Genomic DNA, 25,448 nt, shown 5'->3' with positions numbered 1-25,448 from the left:
GTGTGGTAACCTTTTAGCAAACAGGCGAGTGGCTTTTAATGTGGATAGCCAAACAGTTGTTAATTTAGTCAATTCACAGAAGGCTCGAGATGAAAAAGTTTTGAAGTTGTTGCGTTTATTTTTGCTTCATTGTCTGAAATTCAATATTTTGTTTAAGGGTCAGTATGTTCCAGGTGTGAATAATGATATCACTGATGGGCTATCTCGTTCACAGTGGCAGAGATTCGGTGTACTGGTGCCGGGAGCAGATTTGCTTAAAACGGCTTTGACGGTGGACCTTTGGGAGCTGGGAATCTAAGGATGTTACAATTGATTCGTCAGTCCATTGCTCCATCTACTTTGAGGTCATATGGCAAGGCCTGGGCAGAATTTATTGAGTCTGGTGCATTGAGGAGGTATGAGGGACCTTACATGTCACGGTATAGGAGGGAGGATGGAGTCCGCTTCATTATGACACATATTGACCTAGGATTGGCGGTGGTGGCTATAACAGGGAAGATGGCAGGTATTACATTTTTTGGTAAGTACTTTTGGGATTATGATACCATGGAAGGAGAAATGTGTAGGAGAATTGTTGCTGGCTGGGCGATGGAGGATGGATCCAGGTTGGATCAATGGCATCCTATTTCCATGCAAAAGCTGAGGGATATTTTGGGGGTTTTGAATTCTGCTTTTCCTGTTGGGAGGGCTGATAGTATAGATGATTCTTCTCCTGAAAAACAACTATATCATGATTGCAGGCACACCTGCACTATGTAGACCAGGGTGGCCGAGTGGTTAAGGCGTTGGACTTAAGATCCAATGGACATGTGTCTGCGTGGGTTCGAGCCCCACTCCTGGTATATCATTTTTTCTCTCCCGTGACACTGTTCATTTCAATTTCACGCACTTTTCAGTTGCTCCTGATTAATATTAAAATAAGAGCTACCTATAAAATCTTCATATCGATTAACGTGTATTTTTCTACCCCCAAAAAAGTAAACGCCTTGTATTGTACATTTCTCTTTGAAACTTAGTAACCTTTTGTTGCAGGTTGTATTACAGTATGCTTTTTCGTTTATTATAGGTGACTTATTTGTTTATGATACCTGACTTAATGCTTTCCATTTGGTGCATAATGAATTACAAAATCTCTCTACCAGGAGTGGGGCTTGAACCCACATGGACACATGTCCATTGGATCTTAAGTCCAACGTGGCCATCCTGGTACCTGTGCAAGAAAGGGCAACAACATGGCACTTATTAAAAATATCAAGAGTGCTCACTGTGTGACAGTGAGCTTTCTATATATATATATATATTTTCATATCTATATATTTTATCAGGTTACGCAAAACACATTTCAGGAATACAAGGTAATGTCATGCCTCTCCTCTATAAAACGTGCATGTACTTAATAAAAAAAAAAATACAACCATACCTATCAAACATGTTTAAGATTATCAGCGTGTAGGACGAAAAAAGGTGTGCTTTTTTCACACCGTTTTTGTCACATGTCCTATTAAATATGTCTGCAAATTGACGTTAATCTTAAGAAATATCACACTAACCCCTTTTCAAGACTCAAAACTACACTTCACACAATCTAAAATACTTTGGGACAGATTTACAAGGCCCTTGCGGCCCTTAGCGCTACATTTGCAGAATTTATTTTGCCGCAAATGTGAAGATCATAGGCCACTACCATAGCAAAATATTTACAGGGTGGCGCAAGCTAGGTTTGCGCCAACTTGTTAACACTTTGCGCCACATCATGCATAATATATGCATGATGTGTGCAAAGGGGGCGTTCCCTTGTTAGAGAGTGGGCACGCTCGTTCCTCACCTGACAGGTTGCTTTTTGAGGAGGGTGTCTCTGGGGCTGGTGTTGTAGCCAAGAGCGAACTCTTGACTCCGCGTGGGTCGCTTCGTTTGCCGCACTGCATGGGAATGGCTGGGAGGCATAGAGTTGGCAGTAGAGGAAGCGGTGTGGTGGGGAAGGGTCAGGCATAATTTATACAAGGTGGGCATTCGCCCATTAGGGAGCCCGAAAAAATGGCGCAAGGCAATCTAAGAGATTTCCTTGCGCCATTTGTTTTACACTTTCAACGCCTACTCAGAGGAGGCGTTAAAAGGGGGAATACCATTATTTATAATGGGCCCCTATGTACTCTGCAGGATTAGTCCCAAAATGATGGCGCTACTCTTGCAGAGTACATCAATAGCGTAAAAAATATAACGCTAATGCCCCTACCCTGTGCCATGGTGCGCCGTATTATTATATATATAGCTCACACATGGTGGCGGTACAGGGACGTTAAGGGGTGCAAGGAACGTGGCGCTGCACCGGCAGAGCCACTTTCCTTAAATCTGCCCCTTTGTGTTTGTCTCGGAGCAACAGGTGGTTTATAATTTTGACACAAGTGAGGTCAATTTCAAGAGAGTCCAGCAATTACACGAAGATGGGCATAGCTTTGTCAGGGGTGAGCTTAAGAAAGCACACCCTGGGGCGGCTGAAGCTTTTTTGGGGTGTGACAGCTCCTTTGGGCTTCGCAGCTCAGGAGGACGAGCCATGCCAAAGGACGTCATGAAAAATAAGACAACAGCGGAGACGCCGGTAAAGGTCTGGGCACCTTTAAAATGCCGGTCATAAGAGAGGGTTGCATCCAGAGCGATCAACCCGATTACAAGGGAGTGGTCTGGTGAATCATTTGATTTATGGTACAATCACGGCTTCAAGATCCCAGCTATCAGCCAAGGTGCTGTCTCGTTGGCTTCGGGGCTCATTTTGCATGATGAATTGATGGATTACGATGACGACCAGGAGACTAAGGAGGGGGAGAATTGTGAGGGTGGGGATGAGACTGCGGGGAAGGAGATGCAGCAATGAAATTAGGTGAGCTGTTCTAACAGAGGAAAGAGTTTTGGTGTGTTTCAGGATTTGCCCCCTTTGATGGTGCAGCGTAATCGGAAAGTCAAGACGAATAATCAGGTACCTGCAAGTGGTTTCATTCAAAAAAGGTGAGACACAGGCTGCTGTGGCTATGGGGTGTGAAGAGTTAAGCATGAAGGTAGTGTGTTTGGTGTCTGTAACAGTGGGTAATACCCTTTTGCGTTAGCATAAGGAAGTTTGGGTAGATTGAGTGGGAAAGATGATGCAAATAATGAAGCAGTTAAAGATGCAGACAATGTCCATTTGGGGGGGCTGTGAACAAAAAAGTCGGAGTCAATGATGGTAAGTCAGAGGCAAGTGGTGAGGAGGCTTCTAAGGCAGAGCCAGGTAAGGAAAAAGGAAACTCAGGTGAGGGTAGTGTAAAAAGTAAAAAGTTGCCATATATGGGGTTGTTCTTGCCTTTGGGGGCGCATCGCACCCAAGCCATGAAGGAAAACATTTGTAAAGGTGAGTTTGTTGATGTTCTTAAATTATTACATAGAGAAGTGTGGGCTAAGGAAGGGTCAAAGGAGGAGGAATGGGAATTATCTAGGAGGCCGAAAGTTCCCACTACCCTTGAGAATTGGATGTCAGTATTCTTAATCATTGCTAGCGTTTATTGTGAGAGGCATCCGGAGCGTTGTATTTCTCTATTAAAATACATGGACGTTTTTAGGTGGGCTCAAATAGACTATGGTGGTTTTAAATGTTTTAGATATAATGAAGAACTTAGAGCCCAGATGGCATTATTTCCAGATAAAGAATGGTGAGATATTTATAATGAGCTTTGGATGCAATGGTTGTGTACTTCCAAGAATGCCTCAGCGTTACACACAGCTAGTGGTCTTCTGGTTCCTTACAAGCCCTGTCAGGGGCATCCCAACCAATCTAGGGTGGGTAGTTTCACGAGAGCTCAGTTCCCACAGAATGGATCTTGTTGGTCCTTCAACAGAGGGTCATGCACACGACTCCAGTGCAAGTTCATGCACAATTGCTCCAATTGCAGGTGCAAACATCCATTGGTGCAATGTTTTGGAGGGATGCAATGGGGATGGAAGGCTAATGCAGGTAGAGGTGGTGATAGGGGAAGGGGTCGGATGCAGCAGATGGTGGGAAAAGGGCCCTTCTCCTAATAAATTAGATATTTTGTTTTATTGTTTGCAGTTTTATCCGAGGCGTGAGGAGGCCAAGTTACTGTACTAGAGTTTTCTTGAGGGTTTCAAGCTATGTTATCAAGGTCTTAGAAGACAGAGAAAAAATTTGAAATCTGCAGTTGAGAATCCGGAAGTGGTGAGAAAGAAATTGAGGACGGAATTGGAGGCTGGCAGAATGGTGGGTCCATGGGATACCTGGCCGATTCATAACTTAACAATTTCACCACTGGGTGTTGTGCCTAAAACACAACAAGGTGAGTTTAGATTGATTCATCATCTATCGTGGGCTGCAGGGGAGTCAGTTAATGATTTAATTGCACATGAAGACTCCATAGTGCATTGCACATCAGTGGAAGAGGCAATTAAGTTGGTAAGGGCTTGTGGAAGGAAGGCACAAATGGCAAAGTTAGACATTCAATCTGTCTTTTGACTATTGCCGGTACATCCTGAGGATTTTTCATTGTTGGGTCTTTAATCTGAGGATTCTATATTTGTGGATATAATGTTGCCAATGGGCTGTTCTGTTTCTTGTTCCCTGTTTGAAACTTGTAGTTGTTTTTTGCAGTGGTTTTTCCAACAGAAGACTGGGCTCGGGCATGTCACGAACTACCTAGGTGACTCTTTTCTGATGGGCTTGCAGTGATCCAATGAATGTAAAAAAGGGTTAATTGAATTTCAGAAGTGTATGGAGGAGATGGAAGTACCTTTGGCTCCGGATAAGACTGAAGGCCCTGCTATATTGAACTCAGAGAAATCTGAGGTACGGTTTCCGGTGGATAAGTGCAAAAGTTGATTTCTCTGTTGGAGGAGGCTGTTTCCACGGATAAGCTGGAGTTACAGCAGGTGCAAGCCTTATTGGGTTCTTTGAAGTTTGCGTGCCGTGTGGTGAGAGTTGGTAGAGCTCTTTGTAGGTGCCTTGGTTTTTCAGTCAAAGGTGCTGTTTTACCTCATCCCAGAATTCGGCTTAAAGAGGTCATCAATGCTGACTTCAGAATGTTGGTTTCTTTCCAGCAAAGTAATAATGGTGTTAACATGTTGACGGTTGAGGATGAATGGTTATGGCAAGTTCAAATTTTTTCTGATTATTCAGGAGCCCATGGTTTGGTTTTCTGAGATGGTGATTGGACTGCTGAGTCATGGCCGGATTCTTGGAGAGAGGCACACCATAGCATTTCGTTTCTGGAGTTTTTTTCCATTTGATGGTTGCTTTAGTGTTGTGTGGTAACCTTTTAGCAAACAGGCGAGTGGCTTTTAATGTGGATAGCCAAACAGTTGTTAATTTAGTCAATTCACAGAAGGTTCGAGATGAAAAAGTTTTGAAGTTGTTGCGTTTATTTTTGCTTCATTGTCTGAAATTCAATATTTTGTTTAAGGGTCAGTATGTTCCAGGTGTGAATAATGATATCACTGATGGGCTATCTCGTTCACGGTGGCAGAGATTCGGTGTACTGGTGCCGGGAGCAGATTTGCTTAAAACGGCTTTGACGGTGGACCTTTGGGAGCTGGGAATCTAAGGATGTTACAATTGATTCGTCAGTCCATTGCTCCATCTACTTTGAGGTCATATGGCAAGGCCTAGGCAGAATTTATTGAGTCTGGTGCATTGAGGAGGTATGAGGGACCTTACATGTCACGGTATAGGAGGGAGGATGGAGTCCGCTTCATTATGACACATATTGACCTAGGATTGGCGGTGGTGGCTATAACAGGGAAGATGGCAGGTATTACATTTTTTGGTAAGTACTTTTGGGATTATGATACCATGGAAGGAGAAATGTGTAGGAGAATTGTTGCTGGCTGGGCGATAGAGGATGGATCCAGGTTGGATCAATGGCATCCTACATGCAAAAGCTGAGGGATATTTTGGGGGTTTTGAATTCTGCTTTTCCTGTTGGGAGGGCTGATAGTATAGATGATGCTTCTCCTGAAAAACAACTATATAATGATTGCAGGCACAGCTGCACTATGTAGACCAGGGTGGCCGAGTGGTTAAGGCGTTGGACTTAAGGTCCAATGGACATGTGTCTGTGTGGGTTCGAGCCCCACTCCTGGTATATCATTTTTTCTCTCCCGTGACACTGTTCATTTCAATTTCACGCACTTTTCAGTTGCTCCTGATTATTATTAAAATAAGAGCTACATATAAAATCTTCATATCGATTAACGTGTATTTTTCTACCCCCAAAAAAGTAAACGCCTTGTATTGTACATTTCTCTTTGAAACTTAGTAACCTTTTGTTGCAGGTTGTATTACAGTATGCTTTTTCGTTTATTATAGGTGACTTATTTGTTTATGATACCTGACTTAATGCTTTCCATTTGGTGCATAAGGAATTACAAAATCTCTCTACCAGGAGTGGGGCTTGAACCCACGTGGACATTTGTCCATTGGATCTTAAGTCCAACGCATTAACCACTCGGCCATCCTGGTACCTGTGCAGGAAAGGGCAACAACATGGCACTTATTATAGATATCAAGAGTGCTCACTGTGTGACATTGAGCTTTCTATATATATATATATTTTCATATCTATATATTTTATCAGGTTACGCAAAACACATTTCAGGAATACAAGGTAATGTCATGCCTCTCCTCTATAAAACGTGCATGTACTTAATTAAAAAAAAAATACAACCATACCTATCAAACATGTTTAAGATTATCAGCGTGTAGGACGAAAAAAGGTGCGCTTTTTTCACACCGTTTTTGTCACATGTCCTATTAAATATGTCTGCAAATTGACGTTAATCTTAAGAAATATCACACTAACCCCTTTTCAAGACTCAAAACTACACTTCACACAATCTAAAACACTTTGGGACAGATTTACAAGGCCCTTGCGGCCCTTAGCGCTACATTTGCAGAATTTATTTTGCTGCAAATGTGAAGATCATAGGCCACTACCATAGCAAAATATTTACAAGGTGGCGCAAGCTAGGTTTGCGCCAACTTGTTAACACTTTGCGCCACATCATGCATAATATATGCATGATGTGTGCAAAGGCGGCGTTCCCTTGTTAGAGAGTGGGCACGCTCGTTCCTCACCTGACAGATTGCTTTTTGATGAGGGTGTCTCTGGGGCTGTTGTTGTAGCCAAGAGCGAACTCTTGACTCCGCGTGGGTCGCTTCGTTTGCCGCACTGCACGGGAATGGCTGGGAGGCATAGAGTTGGCAGTAGAGGAAGCGGTGTGGTGGGGAAGGGTCAGGCATAATTTATACAAGGTGGGCGTTCGCTCATTAGGGAGCCCGAAAAAATGGCGCAAGGCAATCTAAGAGATTTCCTTGCGCCATTTGTTTTACACTTTCAACGCCTACTCAGAGGAGGCGTTAAAAGGGGGAATACCATTATTTATAATGGGCCCCTATGTACTCTGCAGGATTAGTCCCAAAATGATGGCGCTACTCTTGCAGAGTACATCAATAGCGTAAAAAATATAACGCTAATGCCCCTACCATGTGCCATGGTGCGCCGTATTATTATATATATAGCTCACACATGGTGGCGGTACAGGGGCGTTAAGGGGTGCAAGGAACGTGGCGCTGCACCGGCAGAGCCACTTTCCTTAAATCTGCCCCTTTGTGTTTGTCTCGGAGCAACAGGTGGTTTATAATTTTGACACAAGTGAGGTCAATTTCAATAGAGTCCAGCAATTACAGGAAGATGGGCATAGCTTTGTCAGGGGTGAGCTTAAGAAAGCACACCCTGGGACGGCTGAAGCATTTTTGGGGTGTGACAGCTCCTTTGGGCTTCGCAGCTCAGGAGGACGAGCCATGCCAAAGGACGTCATGAAAAATAAGACAACAGCGGAGACGCCGGTAAAGGTCTGGGCACCTTTAAAATGCCGGTCATAAGAGAGGGTTGCATCCAGAGCGATCATCCCGATTACAAGGGAGTGGCCTGGTGAATCATTTGATTTATGGTACAATCCCGGCTTCAAGATCCCAGCTATCAGCCAAGGTGCTGTCTCCTTGGCTTCGGGGCTCATTTTGCATGATGAATTGATGGATTACGATAACGACCAGGAGACTAAGGAGGGGGAGAATTGTGAGGGTGGGAATGAGACTGCGGGGAAGGAGATGCAGCAAAGAAATTAGGTGAGCTGTTCTAACAGAGGAAAGAGTTTTGGTGTGTTTCAGGATTTGCCCCCTTTGATGGTGCAGCGTAATCGGAAAGTCAAGACGAATAATCAGGTACCTGCAAGTGGTTTCATTCAAAAAAGGTGAGACACAGGCTGCTGTGGCTATGGGGTGTGAAGAGTTAAGCATGAAGGTAGTGTGTTTGGTGTCTGTAACAGTGGGTAATACCCTTTTGCGTTAGCATAAGGAAGTTTGAGTAGATTGAGTGGGAAAGATGATGCAAATAATGAAGCAGTTAAAGATGCAGACAATGTCCATTTGGGGGGGCTGTGAACAAAAAAGTCGGAGTCAATGATGGTAAGTCAGAGGCAAGTGGTGAGGAGGCTTCTAAGGCAGAGCCAGGTAAGGAAAAAGGAAACTCAGGTGAGGGTAGTGGAAAAAGTTGCCATATATGGGGTTGTTCTTGCCTTTGGGGGCGCATCTCACCCAAGCCATGAAGGAAAACATTTGTAAAGGTGAGTTTGTTGATGTTTTTAAATTATTACATAGAGAAGTGTGGGCTAAGGAAGGGTCAAAGGAGGAGGAATGGGAATTAGCTAGGAGGCCGAAAGTTCCCACTACCCTTGAGAATTGGATGTCAGTATTCTTAATCATTGCTAGCGTTTATTGTGAGAGGCATCTGGAGCGTTGTATTTCTCTATTAAAATACATGGACGTTTTTAGGTGGTCTCAAAAAGACTATGGTGGTTTTGGATGTTTTAGATATAATGAAGAACTTAGAGCCCAGATGGCATTATTTCCAGATAAAGAATGGTGAGATATTTATAATGAGCTTTGGATGCAATGGTTGTGTACTTCCAAGAATGCCTCAGCGTTACACACAGCTAGTGGTCTTCTGGTTCCTTACAAGCCCTGTCAGGGGCATCCCAACCAATCTAGGGTGGGTAGTTTCACGAGAGCTCAGTTCCCACAGAATGGATCTTGTTGGTCCTTCAACAGAGGGTCATGCACACGACTCCAGTGCAAGTTCATGCACAATTGCTCCAATTGCAGGGGCAAACATCCATTGGTGCAATGTTTTAGAGGGATGCAATGGGGATGGAAGGCTAATGCAGGTAGAGGTGGTGATAGGGGAAGGGGTCGGATGCAGCAGATGGTGGGAAAAGGGCCCTTCACCTAATAAATTAGATATTTTGTTTTATTGGTTGCAGTTTTATCCGAGGAGTGAGGAGGCCAAGTTACTGTACTAGAGTTTTCTTGAGGGTTTCAAGCTATGTTATCAAGGTCATAGAAGACAGAGAAAAAATTTGAAATCTGCAGTTGAGAATCCGGAAGTGGTGAGAAAGAAATTGAGGACGGAATTGGAGGCTGGCAGAATGGTGGGTCCATGGGATACCTGGCCGATTCATAACTTAACAATTTCACCACTGGGTGTTGTGCCTAAAACACAACAAGGTGAGTTTAGATTGATTCATCATCTATCGTGGGCTGCAGGGGAGTCAGTTAATGATTTAATTGCACATGAAGACTCCATAGTGCATTTCACATCAGTGGAAGAGGCAATTAAGTTGGTAAGGGCTTGTGGAAGGAAGGCACAAATGGCAAAGTTAGACATTCAATCTGTCTTTTGACTATTGCCGGTACATCCTGAGGATTTTTCATTGTTGGGTCTTTAATCTGAGGATTCTATATTTGTGGATATAATGTTGCCAATGAGCTGTTCTGTTTCTTGTTCCCTGTTTGAAACTTGTAGTTGTTTTTTGCAGTGGTTTTTCCAACAGAAGACTGGGCTCGGGCATGTCACGAACTACCTAGGTGACTCTTTTCTGATGGGCTTGCAGTGATCCAATGAATGTAAAAAAGGGTTAATTGAATTTCAGAAGTGTATGGAGGAGATGGAAGTACCTTTGGCTCCGGATAAGACTGAAGGCCCTGCTATATTGAACTCAGAGAAATCTGAGGTACGGTTTCCGGTGGATAAGTGCAAAAGTTGATTTCTCTGTTGGAGGAGGCTGTTTCCACGGATAAGCTGGAGTTACAGCAGGTGCAAGCCTTATTGGGTTCTTTGAAGTTTGCGTGCCGTGTGGTGAGAGTTGGTAGAGCTCTTTGTAGGTGCCTTGGTTTTTCAGTCAAAGGTGCTGTTTTACCTCATCCCAGAATTCGGCTTAAAGAGGTCATCAATGCTGACTTCAGAATGTTGGTTTCTTTCCAGCAAAGTAATGATGGTGTTAACATGTTGACGGTTGAGGATGAATGGTTATGGCAAGTTCAAATTTTTTCTGATGATTCGGGAGCCCATGGTTTGGTTTTCTGAGATGGTGATTGGACTGCTGAGTCATGGCCGGATTCTTGGAGAGAGGCACACCATAGCATTTCATTCTGGAGTTTTTTTTCCATTTGATGGTTGCTTTAGTGTTGTGTGGTAACCTTTTAGCAAACAGGCGAGTGGTTTTTAATGTGGATAGCCAAACAGTTGTTAATTTAGTCAATTCACAGAAGGCTCGAGATGAAAAAGTTTTGAAGTTGTTGCGTTTATTTTTGCTTCATTGTCTGAAATTCAATATTTTGTTTAAGGGTAAGTATGTTCCAGGTGTGAATAATGATATCACTGATGGGCTATCTCGTTCACAGTGGCAGAGATTTGGTGTACTGGTGCCGGGAGCAGATTTGCTTAAAACGGCTTTGACGGTGGACCTTTGGGAGCTGGGAATCTAAGGATGTTACAATTGATTCGTCAGTCCATTGCTCCATCTACTTTGAGGTCATATGGCAAGGCCTAGGCAGAATTTATTGAGTCTGGTGCATTGAGGAGGTATGAGGGACCTTACATGTCACGGAATAGGAGGGAGGATGGAGTCCGCTTCATTATGACACATATTGACCTAGGATTGGCGGTGGTGGCTATAACAGGGAAGATGGCAGGTATTACATTTTTTGGTAAGTACTTTTGGGATTATGATACCATGGAAGGAGAAATGTGTAGGAGAATTGTTGCTGGCTGGGCGATGGAGGATGGATCCAGGTTGGATCAATGGCATCCTATTTCCATGCAAAAGCTGAGGGATATTTTGGGGGTTTTGAATTCTGCTTTTCCTGTTGGGAGGGCTGATAGTATAGATGATTCTTCTCCTGAAAAACAACTATATCATGATTGCAGGCACACTTGCACTATGTAGACCAGGGTGGCCGAGTGGTTAAGGTGTTGGATTTAAGATCCAATGGACATGTTGGTTCGAGCCCCACTCCTGGTATATCATTTTTTCTCTCCCGTGACACTGTTCATTTCAATTTCACGCACTTTTCAGTTGCTCCTGATTATTATTAAAATAAGAGCTACATATAAAATCTTCATATCGATTAACGTGTATTTTTCTACCCCCAAAAAAGTAAACGTCTTGTATTGTACATTTCTCTTTGAAACTTAGTAACCTTTTGTTGCAGGTTGTATTAAAGTATGCTTTTTCGTTTATTATAGGTGACTTATTTGTTTATGATACCTGACTTAATGCTTTCCATTTGGTGCATAAGGAATTACAAAATCTCTCTACCAGGAGTGGGGCTTGAACCCACGTGGACACATGTCTATTGGATCTTAAGTCCAACGCCTTAACCACTCGGCCATCCTGGTACCTGTGCAGGAAGAGGCAACAACATGGCACTTATTATAGATATCAAGAGTGCTCACTGTGTGACATTGAGCTTTGTATATCTATATATATTTTCATATCTATATATTTTATCAGGTTACGCAAAACACATTTCAGGAATACAAGGTAATGTCATGCCTCTCCTCTATAAAACGTGCATGTATTTAATTAAAAAAAAAATACAACCATACCTATCAAACATGTTTAAGATTATCAGCGTGTAGGACGAAAAAAGGTGCGCTTTTTTCACACCGTTTTTGTCACATGTCCTATTAAATATGTCTGCAAATTGACGTTAATCTTAAGAAATATCAAACTAACCCCTTTTCAAGACTCAAAACTACACTTCACACAATCTAAAACACTTTGGGACAGATTTACAAGGCCCTTGCGGCCCTTAGCGCTACATTTGCAGAATTTATTTTGCCGCAAATGTGAAGATCATAGGCCACTACCATAGCAAAATATTTACAAGGTGGCGCAAGCTAGGTTTGCGCCAACTTGTTAACACTTTGCGCCACATCATGCATAATATATGCATGATGTGTGCAAAGGGGGCGTTCCCTTGTTAGAGAGTGGGCGCGCTCGTTCCTCACCTGACAGGTTGCTTTTTGAGGAGGGTGTCTCTGGGGCTGGTGTTGTAGCCAAGAGCGAACTCTTGACTCCGCGCGGGTCGCTTCGTTTGCCGCACTGCACGGGAATGGCTGGGAGGCATAGAGTTGGCAGTAGAGGAAGCGGTGTGGTGGGGAAGGGTCAGGCATAATTTATTCAAGATGGGCGTTCGCCCATTAGGGAGCCCGAAAAAATGTCGCAAGGCAATCTAAGAGATTTCCTTGCGCCATTTGTTTTACACTTTCAACGCCTACTCAGAGGAGGCGTTAAAAGGGGGAATACCATTATTTATAATGGGCCCCTATGTACTCTGCAGGATTAGTCCCAAAATGATGGCGCTACTCTTGCAGAGTACATCAATAGCGTAAAAAATATAACGCTAATGCCCCTACCCTGTGCCATGTTGCGCCGTATTATTATATATATAGCTCACACATGGTGGCGGTACAGGGGCGTTAAGGGGTGCAAGGAACGTGGCGCTGCACCGGCAGAGCCACTTTCCTTAAATCTGCCCCTTTGTGTTTGTCTCGGAGCAACAGGTGGTTTATAATTTTGACACAAGTGAGGTCAATTTCAATAGAGTCCAGCAATTACAGGAAGATGGGCATAGCTTTGTCAGGGGTGAGCTTAAGAAAGCACACCCTGGGGCAGCTGAAGCATTTTTGGGGTGTGACAGCTCCTTTGGGCTTCGCAGCTCAGGAGGACGAGCCATGCCAAAGGACGTCATGAAAAATAAGACAACAGCGGAGACGCCGGTAAAGGTCTGTGCACCTTTAAAATGCTGGTCATAAGAGAAGGTTGGATCCAGAGCGATCAACCCGATTACAAGGGAGTGGCCTGGTGAATCATTTGATTTATGGTACAATCACGGCTTCAAGATCCAAGCTATCAGCCAAGGTGCTGTCTCGTTGGCTTCGGGGCTCATTTTGCATGATGAATTGATGGATTACGATGACGACCAGGAGACTAAGGAGGGGGAGAATTGTGAGGGTGGGGATGAGACTGCGGGGAAGGAGATGCAGCAAAGAAATTAGGTGAGCTGTTCTAACAGAGGAAAGAGTTTTGGTTTGTTTCAGGATTTGCCCCCTTTGATGGTGCAGCGTAATCGGAAAGTCAAGACGAATAATCAGGTACCTGCAAGTGGTTTCATTAAAAAAAAATGAGACACAGGCTGCTGTGGCAATGGGGTGTGAAGAGTTAAGCATGAAGGTAGTGTGTTTGGTGTCTGTAACAGTGGGTAATACCCTTTTGCGTTAGCATAAGGAAGTTTGGGTAGATTGAGTGGGAAAGATGATGCAAATAATGAAGCAGTTAAAGATGCAGACAATGTCCATTTGGGGGGGCTGTGAAAAAAAAAGTCGCAGTCAATGATGGTAAGTCAGAGGCAAGTGGTGAGGAGGCTTCTAAGGCAGAGCCAGGTAAGGAAAAAGGAAACTCAGGTGAGGGTAGTGTAAAAAGTAAAAAGTTGCCATATATGGGGTTGTTCTTGCATTTGGGGGTGCATCTCACCCAAGCCATGAAGGAAAACATTTGTAAAGGTGAGTTTGTTGATGTTTTTAAATTATTACATAGAGAAGTGTGGGCTAAGGAAGGGTCAAAGGAGGAGGAATGGGAATTAGCTAGGAGACCGAAAGTTCCCACTACCCTTGAGAATTGGATGTCAGTATTCTTAATCATTGCTAGCGTTTATTGTGAGAGGCATCCGGAGCGTTGTATTTCTCTACTAAAATACATGGACGTTTTTAGGTGGGCTCAAATAGACTATGGTGGTTTTGGATGTTTTAGATATAATGAAGAACTTAGAGCCCAGATGGCATTATTTCCAGATAAAGAATGGTGAGATATTTATAATGAGCTTTGGATGCAATGGTTGTGTACTTCCAAGAATGCCTCAGCGTTGCACACAGCTAGTGGTCTTCTGGTTCCTTACAAGCCCTGTCAGGGGCACCCCAACCAATCTAGGGTGGGTAGTTTCACGAGAGCTCAGTTCCCACAGAATGGATCTTGTTGGTCCTTCAACAGAGGGTCATGCACACGACTCCAATGCAAGTTCATGCACAATTGCTCCAATTGCAGGTGCAAACATCCATTGGTGCAATGTTTTGGAGGGATGCAATGGGGATGGAAGGCTAATGCAGGTAGAGGTGGTGATAGGGGAAGGGGTCGGATGCAGCAGATGGTGGGAAAAGGGCCCTTCTCCTAATAAATTAGATATTTTGTTTTATTGGTTGCAGTTTTATCCGAGGCGTGAGGAGGCCAAGTTACTGTACTAGAGTTTTCTTGAGGGTTTCAAGCTATGTTATCAAGGTCATAGAAGACAGAGAAAAAATTTGAAATCTGCAGTTGAGAATCCGGAAGTGGTGAGAAAGAAATTGAGGACGGAATTGGAGGCTGGCAGAATGGTGGGTCCATGGGATACCTGGCCGATTCATAACTTAACAATTTCACCACTGGGTGTTGTGCCTAAAACACAACAAGGTGAGTTTAGATTGATTCATCATCTATCGTGGGCTGCAGGGGAGTCAGTTAATGATTTAATTGCACATGAAGACTCCATAGTGCATTGCACATCAGTGGAAGAGGCAATTAAGTTGGAAAGGGCTTGTGGAAGGAAGGCACAAATGGCAAAGTTAGACATTCAATCTGTCTTTTGACTATTGCCGGTACATCATGAGGATTTTTCATTGTTGGGTCTTTAATCTGAGGATTCTATATTTGTGGATATAATGTTGCCAATGGGCTGTTCTGTTTCTTGTTCCCTGTTTGAAACTTGTAGTTGTTTTTTGCAGTGGTTTTTCCAACAGAAGACTGGGCTCGGGCATGTCACGAACTACCTAGGTGACTCTTTTCTGATGGGCTTGCAGTGATCCAATGAATGTAAAAAAGGGTTCATTGAATTTCAGAAGTGTATGGAGGAGATGGAAGTACCTTTGGCTCCGGATAAGACTGAAGGCCCTGCTATATTGAACTCAGAGAAATCTGAGGTACGGTTTCCGGTGGATAAGTGCAAAAGTTGATTTCTCTGTTGGAGGAGGCTGTTTCCACGGATAAGCTGGAGTTACAGCAGGTGCAAGCCTTATTGGGTTCTTTGAAGTTTGCGTGCCGTGTGGTGAGAGTTGGTAGAGCTCTTTGTAGGTGCCTTGGTTTTTCAGTCAAAGGTGCTGTTTTACCTCATCCCAGAATTCGGCTTAAAGAGGTCATCAATGCTGACTTCAGAATGTTGGTTTCTTTCCAGCAAAGTAATAATGGTGTTAACATGTTGATGGTTGAGGATGAATGGTTATGGCAAGTTCAAATTTTTTCTGATGATTCAGGAGCCCATGGTTTGGTTTTCTGAGATGGTGATTGGACTGCTGAGTCATGGCCAGATTCTTGGAGAGAGGCACACCATAGCATTTCGTTTCTGGAGTTTTTTTCTATTTGATGGTTGCTTTAGTGTTATGTGGTAACCTTTTAGCAAACAGGCGAGTGGTTTTTAATGTGGATAGCCAAACAGTTGTTAATTTAGTCAATTCAAAGAAGGCTCGAGATGAAAAAGTTTTGAAGTTGTTGCGTTTATTTTTGCTTCATTGTCTGAAATTCAATATTTTGTTTAAGGGTCAGTATGTTCCAGGTGTGAATAATGATATCACTGATGGGCTATCTCGTTCACAGTGGCAGAGATTCGGTGTACTGGTGCCGGGAGCAGATTTGCTTAAAACGGCTTTGACGGTGGACCTTTGGGAGCTGGGAATCTAAGGATGTTACAATTGATTCGTCAGTCCATTGCTCCATCTACTTTGAGGTCATATGGCAAGGCCTAGGCAGAATTTATTGAGTCTGGTGCATTGAGGAGGTATGAGGGACCTTACATGTCACGGTATAGGAGGGAGGATGGAGTCCGCTTCATTATGACACATATTGACCTAGGATTGGCGGTGGTGGCTATAACAGGGAAGATGGCAGGTATTACATTTTTTGGTAAGTACTTTTGGGATTATGATACCATGGAAGGAGAAATGTGTAGGAGAATTGTTGCTGGCTGGGCGATGGAGGATGGATCCAGGTTGGATCAATGGCATCCTATTTCCATGCAAAAGCTGAGGGATATTTTGGGGGTTTTGAATTCTGCTTTTCCTGTTGGGAGGGCTGATAGTATAGATGATTCTTCTCCTGAAAAACAACTATATCATGATTGCAGGCACATATGCACTATGTACACCAGGGTGGCCGAGTGGTTAAGGTGTTGGACTTAAGATCCAATGGACATGTTGGTTCGAGCCCCACTCCTGGTATATCATTTTTTCTCTCCCGTGACACTGTTCATTTCAATTTCACGCACTTTTCAGTTGCTCCTGATTATTATTAAAATAAGAGCTACATATAAAATCTTCATATGGATTAACATGTATTTTTCTACCCCCAAGAAAGTAAACGTCTTGTATTGTACATTTCTCTTTGAAACTTAGTAACCTTTTGTTGCAGGTTGTATTAAAGTATGCTTTTTCGTTTATTATAGGTGACTTATTTGTTTATGATACCTGACTTAATGCTTTCCATTTGGTGCATAAGGAATTACAAAATCTCTCTACCAGGAGTGGGGCTTGAACCCACGGGGACACATGTCCATTGGAGCTTAAGTCGAACGCCTTAACCACTCGGCCATCCTGGTACCTATGCAGGAAAGGGCAACAACATGGCACTTATTATAGATATCAAGAGTGCTCACTGTGTGACATTGAGCTTTCTATATCTATATATATTTTAATATCTATATATTTTATCAGGTTACGCAAAACACATTTCAGGAATACAAGGTAATGTCATGCCTCTCCTCTATAAAACGTGCATGTACTTAATTTAAAAAAAAATACAACCATACCTATCAAACATGTTTAAGATTATCAGCGTGTAGGACGAAAAAAGGTGCGCTTTTTTCACACCGTTTTTGTCACATGTCCTATTAAATATGTCTGCAAATTGACGTTAATCTTAAGAAATATCAAACTAACCCCTTTTCAAGACTCAAAACTACACTTCACACAATCTAAAACACTTTGGGACAGATTTACAAGGCCCTTGCGGCCCTTAGCGCTACATTTGCAGAATTTATTTTGCCGCAAATGTGAAGATCATAGGCCACTACCATAGCAAAATATTTACAAGGTGGCGCAAGCTAGGTTTGCGCCAACTTGTTAACACTTTGCGCCACATCATGCATAATGTATGCATGATGTGTGCAAAGGGGGCGTTCCCTTGTTAGAGAGTGGGCGCGCTCGTTCCTCACCTGACAGGTTGCTTTTTGAGGAGGGTGTCTCTGGGGCTGGTGTTGTAGCCAAGAGCGAACTCTTGACTCCGCGTGGGTCGCTTCGTTTGCCGCACTGCACGGGAATGGCTGGGAGGCATAGAGTTGGCAGTAGAGGAAGCGGTGTGGTGGGGAAGGGTCAGGCATAATTTATACAAGGTGGGCGTTCGCCCATTAGGGAGCCCGAAAAAATGGCGCAAGGCAATCTAAGAGATTTCCTTGCGCCATTTGTTTTACACTTTCAACGCCTACTCAGAGGAGGCGTTAAAAGGGGGAATACCATTATTTATAATGGGCCCCTATGTACTCTGCAGGATTAGTCCCAAAATGATGGCGCTACTCTTGCAGAGTACATCAATAGCGTAAAAAATATAACGCTAATGCCCCTACCCTGTGCCATGGTGCGCCGTATTATTATATATATAGCTCACACATGGTGGCGGTACAGGGGCGTTAAGGGGTGCAAGGAACGTGGCGCTGCACCGGCAGAGCCACTTTCCTTAAATCTGCCCCTTTGTGTTTGTCTCGGAGCAACAGGTGGTTTATAATTTTGACACAAGTGAGGTCAATTTCAATAGAGTCCAGCAATTACAGGAAGATGGGCATAGCTTTGTCAGGGGTGAGCTTAAGAAAGCACACCCTTGGGCGGCTGAAGCATTTTTGGGGTGTGACAGCTCCTTTGGGCTTCGCAGCTCAGGAGGACGACCCATGCCAAAGGACGTCATGAAAAATAAGACAACAGCGGAGACGCCGGTAAAGGTCTGGGCACCTTTAAAATGCCGGTCATAAGAGAGGGTTGCATCCAGAGCCATCAACCCGATTACAAGGGAGTGGCCTGGTGAATCATTTGATTTATGGTACAATCACGGCTTCAAGATCCCAGCTATCAGCCAAGGTGCTGTCTCGTTGGCTTCGGGGCTCATTTTGCATGATGAATTGATGGATTACGATGACGACCAGGAGACTAAGGAGGGGGAGAATTGTGAGGGTGGGGATGAGACTGCGGGGAAGGAGATGCAGCAAAGAAATTAGGTGAGCTGTTCTAACAGAGGAAAGAGTTTTGGTGTGTTTCGGATTTGCCCCCTTTGATGGTGCAGCGTAATCGGAAAGTCAAGACGAATAATCAGGTACCGGCAAGTGGTTTCATTAAAAAAAGGTGAGACACAGGCTGCTGTCGCAATGGGGTGTGCAGAGTTAAGCATGAAGGTAGTGTGTTTGGTGTCTGTAACAGTGGGTAATACCCTTTTGCGATAGCATAAGGAAGTTTGGGTAGATTGAGTGGGAAAGATGATGCAAATAATGAAGCAGTTAAAGATGCAGACAATGTCCATTTGGGGGGGCTGTGAACAAAAAAGTCGGAGTCAATGATGGTAAGTCAGAGGCAAGTGGTGAGGAGGCTTCTAAGGCAGAGCCAGGTAAGGAAAAAGGAAACTCAGGTGAGGGTAGTGTAAAAAGTAAAAAGTTGCCATATATGGGGTTGTTCTTGCCTTTGGGGGCGCATCTCACCCAAGCCATGAAGGAAAACATTTGTAAAGGTGAGTTTGTTGATGTTTTTAAATTATTACATAGAGAAGTGTGGGCTAAGGAAGGGTCAAAGGAGGAGGAATGGGAATTAGCTAGGAGACCGAAAGTTCCCACTACCCTTGAGAATTGGATGTCAGTATTCTTAATCATTGCTAGCGTTTATTGTGAGAGGCATCCGGAGCGTTGTATTTCTCTACTAAAATACATGGACGTTTTTAGGTGGGCTCAAATAGACTATGGTGGTTTTGGATGTTTTAGATATAATGAAGAACTTAGAGCCCAGATGGCATTATTTCCAGATAAAGAATGGTGAGATATTTATAATGAGCTTTGGATGCAATGGTTGTGTACTTCCAAGAATGCCTCAGCGTTACACACAGCTAGTGGTCTTCTGGTTCCTTACAAGCCCTGTCAGGGGCATCCCAACCAATCTAGGGTGGGTAGTTTCACGAGAGCTCAGTTCCCACAGAATGGATCTTGTTGGTCCTTCAACTGAGGGTCATGCACACGACTCCAGTGCAAGTTCATGCACAATTGCTCCAATTGCAGGGGCAAACATCCATTGGTGCAATGTTTTGGAGGGATGCAATGGGGATGGAAGGCTAATGCAGGTAGAGGTGGTGATAGGGGAAGGGGTCGGATGCAGCAGATGGTGGGAAAAGGGCCCTTCTCCTAATAAATTAGATATTTTGTTTTATTGGTTGCAGTTTTATCCGAGGCGTGAGGAGGCCAAGTTACTGTACTAGAGTTTTCTTGAGGGTTTCAAGCTATGTTATCAAGGTCATAGAAGACAGAGAAAAAATTTGAAATCTGCAGTTGAGAATCCTTAAGTGGTGAGAAAGAAATTGAGGACGGAATTGGAGGCTGGCAGAATGGTGGGTCCATGGGATACCTGGCCGATTCATAACTTAACAATTTCACCACTGGGTGTTGTGCCTAAAACACAACAAGGTGAGTTTAGATTGATTCATCCTCTATCGTGGGCTGCAGGGGAGTCAGTTAATGATTTAATTGCACATGAAGACTCCATAGTGCATTGCACATCAGTGGAAGAGGCAATTAAGTTGGTAAGGGCTTGTGGAAGGAAGGCACAAATGGCAAAGTTAGACATTCAATCTGTCTTTTGACTATTGCCGGTACATCCTGAGGATTTTTCATTGTTGGGTCTTTAATCTGAGGATTCTATATTTGTGGATATAATGTTGCCAATGGGCTGTTCTGTTTCTTGTTCCCTGTTTGAAACTTGTAGTTGTTTTTTGCAGTGGTTTTTCCAACAGAAGACTGGGCTCGGGCATGTCACGAACTACCTAGGTGACTCTTTTCTGATGGGCTTGCAGTGATCCAATGAATGTAAAAAAGGGTTGATTGAATTTCAGAAGTGTATGGAGGAGATGGAAGTACCTTTGGCTCCGGATAAGACTGAAGGCCCTGCTATATTGAACTCAGAGAAATCTGAGGTACGGTTTCCGGTGGATAAGTGCAAAAGTTGATTTCTCTGTTGGAGGAGGCTGTTTCCACGGATAAGCTGGAGTTACAGCAGGTGCAAGCCTTATTGGGTTCTTTGAAGTTTGCGTGCCGTGTGGTGAGAGTTGGTAGAGCTCTTTCTAGGTGCCTTGGTTTTTCAGTCAAAGGTGCTGTTTTACCTCATCCCAGAATTCGGCTTAAAGAGGTCATCAATGCTGACTTCAGAATGTTGGTTTCTTTCCAGCAAAGTAATAATGGTGTTAACATGTTGACGGTTGAGGATGAATGGTTATGGCAAGTTCAAATTTTTTCTGATGATTCAGGAGCCCATGGTTTGGTTTTCTGAGATGGTGATTGGACTGCTGAGTCATGGCCAGATTCTTGGAGAGAGGCACACCATAGCATTTTGTTTCTGGAGTTTTTTTCCATTTGATGGTTGCTTTAGTGTTGTGTGGTAACCTTTTAGCAAACAGGCGAGTGGTTTTTAATGTGGATAGCCAAACAGTTGTTAATTTAGTCAATTCACAGAAGGCTCGAGATGAAAAAGTTTTGAAGTTGTTGCGTTTATTTTTCCTTCATTGTCTGAAATTCAATATTTTGTTTAAGGGTCAGTATGTTCCAGGTGTGAATAATGATATCACTGATGGGCTATCTCGTTCACAGTGGCAGAGATTCGGTGTACTGGTGCCGGGAGCAGATTTGCTTAAAACGGCTTTGACGGTGGACCTTTGGGAGCTGGGAATCTAAGGATGTTACAATTGATTTGTCAGTCCATTGCTCCATCTACTTTGAGGTCATATGGCAAGGCCTAGGCAGAATTTATTGAGTCTGGTGCATTGAGGAGGTATGAGGGACCTTACATGTCACGGTATAGGAGGGAGGATGGAGTCCGCTTCATTATGACACATATTGACCTAGGATTGGCGGTGGTGGCTATAACAGGGAAGATGGCAGGTATTACATTTTTTGGTAAGTACTTTTGGGATTATGATACCATGGAAGGAGAAATGTGTAGGAGAATTGTTGCTGGCTGGGCGATGGAGGATGGATCCAGGTTGGATCAATGGCATCCTATTTCCATGCAAAAGCTGAGGGATATTTTGGGGGTTTTGAATTCTGCTTTACCTGTTGGGAGGGCTGATAGTATAGATGATTCTTCTCCTGAAAAACAACTATATCATGATTGCAGGCACAGCTGCACTAAGTAAACCAGGGTGGCCGAGTGGTTAAGGCGTTGTACTTAAGATCCAATGGACATGTGGGTTTGAGCCCCACTCCTGGTATATCATTTTTTCTCTCCCGTGACACTGTTCATTTCAATTTCACGCACTTTTCAGTTGCTCCTGATTATTATTAAAATAAGAGCTACATATAAAATCTTCATATCGATTAACGTGTATTTTTCTACCCCCAAAAAAGTAAACGCCTTGTATTGTACATTTCTCTTTGAAACTTAGTAACCTTTTGTTGCAGGTTGTATTAAAGTATGCTTTTTCGTTTATTATAGGTGACTTATTTGTTTATGATACCTGACTTAATGCTTTCCATTTGGTGCATAAGGAATTACAAAATCTCTTTATCAGGAGTGGGGCTTGAACCCACGTGGACACATGTCCATTGGAGCTTAAGTCCAACGCCTTAACCACTCGGCCATCCTGGTACCTGTGCGGGAAAGGGGCAACAACATGGCACTTATTATAGATATCAAGAGTGCTCACTGTGTGACATTGAGCTTTCTTTATCTATATATATTTTAATATCTATATATTTTATCAGGTTACGCAAAACACATTTCAGGAATACAAGGTAATGTCATGCCTCTCCTCTATAAAACGTGCATGTACTTAATAAAAAAAAAAATACAACCATACCTATCAAACATGTTTAAGATTATCAGCGTGTAGGACGAAAAAAGGTGCGCTTTTTTCACACCGTTTTTGTCACATGTCCTATTAAATATGTCTGCAAATTTACGTTAATCTTAAGAAATATCAAACTAACCCCTTTTCAAGACTCAAAACTACACTTCACACAATCTAAAACACTTTGGGACAGATTTACAAGGCCCTTGCGGCCCTTAGCGCTACATTTGCAGAATTTATTTTGCCGCAAATGTGAAGATCAAAGGCCACTACCATAGCAAAATATTTACAAGGTGGCGCAAGCTAGGTTTGCGCCAACTTGTTAACACTTTGCGCCACATCATGCATAATGTATGCATGATGTGTGCAAAGGGGGCGTTCCCTTGTTAGAGAGTGGGCGCGCTCGTTCCTCACCTGACAGGTTGCTTTTTGAGGAGGGTGTCTCTGGGGCTGGTGTTGTAGCCAAGAGCGAACTCTTGACTCCGCGTGGGTCGCTTCGTTTGCCGCACTGCACGGGAATGGCTGGGAGGCATAGAGTTGGCAGTAGAGGAAGCAGTGTGGTGGGGAAGGGTCAGGCATAATTTATACAAGGTGGGCGTTCGCCCATTAGGGAGCCCGAAAAAATGGCGCAAGGCAATCTAAGAGATTTCCTTGCGCCATTTGTTTTACACTTTCAACGCCTACTCAGAGGAGGCGTTAAAAGGGGGAATACCATTATTTATAATGAGCCCCTATGTACTCTGCAGGATTAGTCCCAAAATGATGGCGCTACTCTTGCAGAGTACATCAATAGCGTAAAAAATATAACGCTAATGCCCCTACCCTGTGCCATGGTGCGCCGTATTATTATATATATAGCTCACACATGGTGGCGGTACAGGGGTGTTAAGGGGTGCAAGGAACGTGGCGCTACACCGGCAGAGCCACTTTCCTTAAATCTGCCCCTTTGTGTTTGTCTCGGAGCAACAGGTGGTTTATAATTTTGACACAAGTGAGGTCAATTTCAATAGAGTCCAGCAATTACAGGAAGATGGGCATAGCTTTGTCAGGGGTGAGCTTAAGAAAGCACACCCTGGGGCGGCTGAAGCATTTTTGGGGTGTGACAGCTCCTTTGGGCTTCGCAGCTCAGGAGGACGAGCCATGCCAAAGGACGTCATGAAAAATAAGACAACAGCGGAGACGCCGGTAAAGGTCTGGGCACCTTTAAAATGCCGGTCATAAGAGAGGGTTGCATCCAGAGCGATCAACCCGATTACAAGGGAGTGGCCTGGTGAATCATTTGATTTATGGTACAATCACGGCTTCAAGATCCCAGCTATCAGCCAAGGTGCTGTCTCGTTTGGCTTCGGGGCTCATTTTGCATGATGAATTGATGGATTACGATGACGACCAGGAGACTAAGGAGGGGGAGAATTGTGAGGGTGGGGATGAGACTGCGGGGAAGGAGATGCAGCAAAGAAATTAGGTGAGCTGTTCTAACAGAGGAAAGAGTTTTGGTGTGTTTCAGGATTTGCCCCCTTTGATGGTGCAGCGTAATCGGAAAGTCAAGACGAATAATCAGGTACCTGCAAGTGGTTTCATTCAAAAAAGGTGAGACACAGGCTGCTGTGGCTATGGGGTGTGAAGAGTTAAGCATGAAGGTAGTGTGTTTGGTGTCTGTAACAGTGGGTAATACCCTTTCGCGTTAGCATAAGGAAGTTTGGGTAGATTGAGTGGGAAAGATGATGCAAATAATGAAGCAGTTAAAGATGCAGACAATGTCCATTTGGGGGGGCTGTGAACAAAAAAGTCGGAGTCAATGATGGTAAGTCAGAGGCAAGTGGTGAGGAGGCTTCTAAGGCAGAGCCAGGTAAGGAAAAAGGAAACTCAGGTGAGGGTAGTGTAAAAAGTAAAAAGTTGCCATATATGGGGTTGTTCTTGCCTTTGGGGGCGCATCTCACCCAAGCCATGAAGGAAAACATTTGTAAAGGTGAGTTTGTTGATGTTTTTAAATTATTACATAGAGAAGTGTGGGCTAAGGAAGGGTCAAAGGAGGAGGAATGGGAATTAGCTAGGAGACCGAAAGTTCCCACTACCCTTGAGAATTGGATGTCAGTATTCTTAATCATTGCTAGCGTTTATTGTGAGAGGCATCCGGAGCGTTGTATTTCTCTGCTAAAATACATGGACGTTTTTAGGTGGGCTCAAATAGACTATGGTGGTTTTGGATGTTTTAGATATAATGAAGAACTTAGAGCCCAGATGGCATTATTTCCAGATAAAGAATGGTGAGATATTTATAATGAGCTTTGGATGCAATGGTTGTGTACTTCCAAGAATGCCTCAGCGTTACACACAGCTTGTGGTCTTCTGGTTCCTGACAAGCCCTGTCAGGGGCATCCCAACCAACCTAGGGTGGGTAGTTTCACGAGAGCTCAGTTCCCACAGAATGGATCTTGTTGGTCCTTCAACAGAGGGTCATGCACACGACTCCAGTGCAAGTTCATGCACAATTGCTCCAATTGCAGGGGCAAACATCCATTGGTGCAATGTTTTGGAGGGATGCAATGGGGATGGAAGGCTAATGCAGGTAGAGGTGGTGATAGGGGAAGGGGTTGGATGCAGCAGATGGTGGGAAAAGGGCCCTTCTCCTAATAAATTAGATATTTTGTTTTATTGGTTGCAGTTTTATCCGAGGCGTGAGGAGGCCAAGTTACTGTACAAGAGTTTTCTTGAGGGTTTCAAGCTATGTTATCAAGGTCATAGAAGACAGAGAAAAAATTTGAAATCTGCAGTTGAGAATCCGGAAGTGGTGAAAAAGAAATTGAGGACGGAATTGGAGGCTGGCAGAATGGTGGGTCCATGGGATACCTGGCCGATTCATAACTTAATAATTTCACCACTGGGTGTTGTGCCTAAAACACAACAAGGTG

General features: G+C 43.7%; 9 non-coding genes across 9 annotated transcripts; 5 read left to right on the top strand and 4 right to left on the bottom strand.

The window, feature by feature from the left end:
* The first annotated feature begins 759 nt into the window (after positions 1-759).
* TRNAL-UAA (transfer RNA leucine (anticodon UAA)) lies at positions 760-842 on the top strand. Its single transcript has one exon. It is a non-coding gene; the product is annotated as a tRNA-Leu (tRNA).
* Positions 843-6,036: 5,194 nt separating this feature from the next.
* TRNAL-UAA (transfer RNA leucine (anticodon UAA)) lies at positions 6,037-6,119 on the top strand. The gene has a single exon. It is a non-coding gene; the product is annotated as a tRNA-Leu (tRNA).
* A 294-nt stretch (positions 6,120-6,413) lies between these two features.
* Positions 6,414-6,496, bottom strand: TRNAL-UAA (transfer RNA leucine (anticodon UAA)). The gene has a single exon. It is a non-coding gene; the product is annotated as a tRNA-Leu (tRNA).
* A 4,823-nt stretch (positions 6,497-11,319) lies between these two features.
* TRNAL-UAA (transfer RNA leucine (anticodon UAA)) lies at positions 11,320-11,394 on the top strand. The gene has a single exon. It is a non-coding gene; the product is annotated as a tRNA-Leu (tRNA).
* A 294-nt stretch (positions 11,395-11,688) lies between these two features.
* TRNAL-UAA (transfer RNA leucine (anticodon UAA)) lies at positions 11,689-11,771 on the bottom strand. The gene has a single exon. It is a non-coding gene; the product is annotated as a tRNA-Leu (tRNA).
* A 4,830-nt stretch (positions 11,772-16,601) lies between these two features.
* TRNAL-UAA (transfer RNA leucine (anticodon UAA)) lies at positions 16,602-16,676 on the top strand. Its single transcript has one exon. It is a non-coding gene; the product is annotated as a tRNA-Leu (tRNA).
* Positions 16,677-16,970: 294 nt separating this feature from the next.
* On the bottom strand, positions 16,971-17,053 carry TRNAL-UAA (transfer RNA leucine (anticodon UAA)). The gene has a single exon. It is a non-coding gene; the product is annotated as a tRNA-Leu (tRNA).
* Positions 17,054-21,882: 4,829 nt separating this feature from the next.
* On the top strand, positions 21,883-21,957 carry TRNAL-UAA (transfer RNA leucine (anticodon UAA)). The gene has a single exon. It is a non-coding gene; the product is annotated as a tRNA-Leu (tRNA).
* Positions 21,958-22,251: 294 nt separating this feature from the next.
* On the bottom strand, positions 22,252-22,334 carry TRNAL-UAA (transfer RNA leucine (anticodon UAA)). The gene has a single exon. It is a non-coding gene; the product is annotated as a tRNA-Leu (tRNA).
* Positions 22,335-25,448: the final 3,114 nt, after the last annotated feature.

The sequence above is a fragment of the Pleurodeles waltl genome, chromosome 5 (assembly GCF_031143425.1).
Source record: "Pleurodeles waltl isolate 20211129_DDA chromosome 5, aPleWal1.hap1.20221129, whole genome shotgun sequence".
Lineage (NCBI taxonomy): Eukaryota > Metazoa > Chordata > Amphibia > Caudata > Salamandridae > Pleurodeles > Pleurodeles waltl.
The sequence above is the reverse complement of the archived record's forward strand: the minus strand, read 5'-3'. Positions and strand labels throughout refer to the sequence as shown.